The sequence below is a fragment of the Mus caroli genome, chromosome 6 (assembly GCF_900094665.2).
Source record: "Mus caroli chromosome 6, CAROLI_EIJ_v1.1, whole genome shotgun sequence".
NCBI lineage: Eukaryota > Metazoa > Chordata > Mammalia > Rodentia > Muridae > Mus > Mus caroli.
The window spans coordinates 83,239,669-83,244,795 of record NC_034575.1 but is presented as its reverse complement, the minus strand read 5'-3'; the positions used below and the strand labels follow the sequence as shown (position 1 = coordinate 83,244,795).

Here is a 5,127-nt window from a genome sequence, read left to right as displayed (position 1 = left end):
TGAAAGTCAAAAGCAGAAAGAACACTGAATGTGTGTGTACACTTACTACATATACACTTATATACTGTTACATATGTGTGTACATACATATGTATGGACATTTTATATGTAAACCTGTAATGTTAATGGGAAGGCAGGGCCAGGGAACCTTTGAACTACTTGACTCCTGTTTTAGATGTGCAGTAGTGAGAAGGGGGGAGAATCTGAGGGCTTTAAATGTCCTCTTCTGCTTCTCTCCAACACACAGAAGATGGTGCCTCCCACCCCAGTTTTCACTTCCAGGGTTGGTTCTGCCTGCCTGCCTACCCCTATTTGGACATTCTGATTCTCAGGAGAGGGAATCCTACTGACCCAGCTCAGGTTAGATGCCTGGCTCTGGTCCAGTCAATGATGGCACCATCACAGATCACTAGGGTCCACTAGGGTCCAGCTGTTCTGAGTCATTAATTCTGTCTCCACCTCTAGACTGTATCTTCTTGAGGGCAAGGCCCTGATGCTTGCCCAGTACTGGCTGAGGCCCCTAGTGATTGACAGACAATGCAACTGCTTCNGAAAGGATGCAGTGACTCAGAGTGGAGAAAGGCATGCATGGGAAGATGCTGCTCTGAAGTCCATGTCCTAATGCAGCACTAGAGTGCCAACTTCATCAGTTACATCAGCGGACAGCAGTGAGCCAAAGAGTTTTATGGTCTAGCCTGAGAACCAGACATTCTTTCCAAGATCAATTTTCCTAACCACCATCCCAAACAGCCAACTCCAAACAAACTTTGGAAGATTAATCCTATTGTAACTTGAGAAATACCTACAGCCCTCCCAACAAGACAGTGCATGGGAAAACTAGGTCAGAGGAAAAGGTATTTGTAGAGAAAACTTGGCTTGTATGTTACTCTCTTTCCGTGATTGCTTTAGTATTCTCTCTGTGAAATCCAATTTCCTTGAATGACCTCTGTTCATAGGAAACTATTTGGTTTAATTTGTGGGGCTATGGCATATGTTTAACCATCTCCAAAGGCCAGCTCCATCTCTGCTGAGCATGCCTGATACCCAGATGTTTCCTAACACTCAGCAATCATGAGCTCACCCCTGGCACATTCTTCGCACACAATCACCCCAAAGCTCTTCTCACATCTCCCCAGCATCCCACAAGCTCAAACTCAGAAACTCAGGGGCCAGNTTGAATCCTCACCTGGGTAACCTAAGAACAAAAGGTGGAGCTTCCAATGCTGCAATTTTCCAGTTTACTCATGGTCCAGAGACCTAAGGAACAGCTGGAAGATATGCATTGCAAGGGATCAGAGCTAGCCAAACTAAGCAACATAAAAAGATGTGCAAACTGGCTGACCAAAAGAATCCAATTAAACTGCAGGCCTAGGGTTCCACAGCCACCCNGATCTGATGGAATCAGAGCTCGGGGCTAAAGGACCCCCAGACACATCTAGCCAGTGCAGAAGATGAAGGCGGTGACGGCTTCAGAGGTGGTAACTTGCCCCAGGTTTCCCAGCAAGAGTGGTTAGGGACAAAACAAAGCAAGAGCCCTGCCCCTGGCAGAGCACAATCCCACACTACCAACCCCCTGTCTCCACACTCTCTACAGTTCAAGGAATAAACCTGAGTGTTGTCAAAAAGACCTCGAATCCCAACCATGGAATTAGGCAAAGGGATTTGTTGGGGGAACAGTTTCCTTTACAACAATCAATTAAGCCCTGAATTCCATCCCCTGCATGACATAAATACTAAGTGTGGCTGTGCCTGCTTGTAACCCCAGCACTTGGGAATAGAAACACAGCCATCCTTGGCCACATAGCAAGNTCAAGGACAGCCCTACTAGGAGAGGTGGGGTGAGACCAAAGAGCACACAGCATCCTCACCGTGCCTCCCCAAGAACTGGAAGCCTCCATAGAGCCCATGGTGACTTAATGATGTCTACTTCTGAACAGTTAAATTTAGGAGGACTATGTGAGCTTTTAAAGATTTCCCTGAACAACTATACAAAGATTATCTGTCAAGTGACAACTTAGACCTTGAGATCTTAGTAGGAGCCCTGACCTCAGGGGCAGACCCTAAGGCTGCCTGGGAAATACTTGAGAAGAGAACCACGTACTATGCTGTTTGTATCATTGGAAAGTGTCACAGACATGTCCCACAGACATGGGACAGTCTATACATCCTGCAGGTAGAGCAAAGAGCACATCACAGGGTCTCATGTCATCNTGGGCTATGGGTTTTATTNTAAATAGAGCCACTGGAGGACTTTGCACTACAGAGTGAACTCAGCAGGCAGATTTACATTCTGGAACAATCTCACACATCTGTTAATAGCTTGTGGCCAAGTGATACACTGTGTAAAGCTAACTATTGGTCCTTCAGGGATATTTTTGCACTTATCATTCATATCCAGGATAATAGGAAAAAGAATGTGTTCCTGAGCCATGAAGAACTAAGCTTTATTCCCACCCAACCTGTCACTGCCTGTGTGGTTTTTGAACAAATTATTTTAATAGGCCTGAACCCTCCCTTTCATTTCTCTACAATGGAGGTAATAATACCTAACTCATAGAGTTTTGAAGTGCTCATGGATGTTCCACAGATGAAGATTGTGAATGTGTTTGTGTGTGTGTGTGTGTGTATGTGTGTGTGTGTGTTTGTGTGTGTGTGTGTGTGTTACTGAGGATTGAACCATGATCTCATGTATGCTAAGCAAGTGCTGTACAACTCAGTATATCCCCAGGTCTTATAAAAAGTTCTACCTAAGGGGGTAAAGACGTGGCCCAGTGGTTCACCAGGTCCTCTNCAGAAGTTCAATTCCCAGGGCCCATAGGGTAGCTCACACCCATCTGTAACTTCAGTTCGAGGAGATCTGATGACTTCTTCTAACTCCTAGGCACACACATGCTACCCAGACATATGTGCAGGCAAAATACCCATACACACAAATAAACTTAAAAAGTAAAATAAAATTCTATCAGAGCATATGTGGAAAAAAATGGCATTCTTACTTTGTTAATGACAAAGGCAAGGTAAACTAAGGTCAAAGCCAGCCTTGGACGTGACTCAAACCACCCAGAAACAGTGTTGCAGAGAATTAAACGGAGTTGCAAGGGGCCAATATCATGAGAGAAAGCTCTGGTCGCCATAGCAACTTTTTTAACCAAACACTGGAGATCTGCTGGCATGTACACCACCAGCGACATCTGGCCTTTCTATTATCCCCTCACGAGTAAAAAATAAGAGTGAAAACGGGAATAAAATGTCCTGTAAAGTAATCTTTAGGCCAATTACACACCCTCATATTTATGCTGGCGCCTCTGGCCCAGGTTTTTAGAACACTCTGGAGCCACACCTCTCTTTTGAAGAGCAAGTCTTACAGTAAATTGCCCCAGGGTGCATTTCTGCTGAATCTGCACCTTTTCTCAGCAAGATAAGTACAAATGCATCATCTGTCAGCTGCGTGTGCAATGCACTGTGAGAGGTTCCGTAAGAGATAAGAGACTGCGATCAAGTTGCAACAAGAAGGCAGGAGGGGCTCCGAGGCTGCTTCCATCACCTCCCATGCTGCATTGCGGGAGGGACTCTGAGGCCATGCCCATCACCTCCCATGCTGCATTGCAGGAGGGGCTCTGAGGCCACGCCCATGCTTCATTTATTTCATTTACCAATTTCATTATGGAAGTCACACATGCTGTGCAACTCACTCAGCACCAAAGCTGGAGTCGAACCTGATGCTACCTATGTTGTATATCTACCATAGGCAAGGCCACCTCTGCCTCCCAGGTCTGTTTCTCCGTCAGCAGAGGGCAGCTCTAAATTTACCTGTTTCCCAGACACTATTCTAGACCCTTCTTCCCTACAATTGATGAGAGGACTGTCACAGTGCCTGTAAATAGCCAGTGTTCTCAAGATCCCCAGTCCACGTCAGAGGTTTGGACTCCCGGTGTGGGCTCTGGGCAGACATTGGTTGAGGGCCAGGAGCTCATAAGCCAGTGGACAGAAGAATGGCCAGTGGAAAGAGTGCGTTCCACTTCATACAGTGAGCATGTGNNCTTCTGGACTGATTGGCCCAGAGCAACGCTAAGATCTAAAGGCAGTGAGACTCAGTGAGACCTCAGCTCCAGCAGCCCAGAATCTCCCTTAATCTTTAANGAACCAAGGCCCCCAAAGCTCTTAGTGAGCATTGGGTGTCTAGGAAAGGAAGCAGAGTNGGTGGCTCCGTAAATCCCAATTCTGAGTTGTCACTGTGGGACTTTATCACAGACAGCCATAACATCATGAAGGAAAAACCGTGATATAGTGTCACCAAAAACTGTCACCAGGGAAATTTCACTCAACTATAAAAGAGCCACCTGGCCCNGGGGAACTATGTTTGCAAGTGTTCAGCCCTAAAGTTGGCCACAGCCTGGAAGCTCTGGGTGGGAAAATGGGAGGATGGTTGCCGTAGTTAGTGGACCCCCAATAGAGACCCAGAAAAGCTTGGCCCTGAAAAGCTCATCACCTTGCGACACACCAAGGACCCAGGTGCTGGCACCTGTGTGGGGCATGGTAATTCCTAAGCAGGTATAATCTGGTTGTGTCTGGCCCTTTCTGACCCAGACACTAGCTAACATGATGTCCTGGGAAGGAATTTCCAGACCATTGCTATTGATCTCAAAGCCTCTGCTTTTTCCAAGTGACCTCAGACAGCTCCATTCTGACTGAGACTCTACTGGCCTTCCAGGCAAAGCATCTTGGGAGGTTTCTTCTTGTAGAAAAGCAAAATGTCTCTTCTGTCATGAGAGGCAAAGCATTGATAGATAAAAAACAACTGCCACGTGCGGGCTGGGATGCGGGCTGGGATGCGGGCTGGGATGCGGGCTGAAGATAATAACTAGAGAAACACCCAAGGAGGCAAAGGAAGAGTTAAGGTCAGAATTTATGGGGAAGATGGGTGGGGATGCGGGCCTCTGTGTGTGACTCGAAGGATGGAGCACACAGGAAAGGAAGGGTTCTCCTCGCCTCATCTCCCTTTCCACACAAGCTTGCAGTTTGCTGATTCAACACAGGCCAAGTCTTGTCTCTTTGTCTCTGTCTCTGTCTCTCTGTCTCTGTCTGTCTCTGTCACACACACACACACACACACACACACACACACAC

At 46.8% G+C, this 5,127-nt stretch overlaps 1 protein-coding gene across 1 annotated transcript in view; it reads left to right on the top strand.

Moving 5' to 3' along the window:
- The window catches only part of LOC115031287 (anthrax toxin receptor 1), a 51,325-nt gene that overhangs the window by 45,051 nt on the left and 1,147 nt on the right, over positions 1-5,127 (top strand). The gene's annotated exons all lie outside the window — the stretch shown is intronic.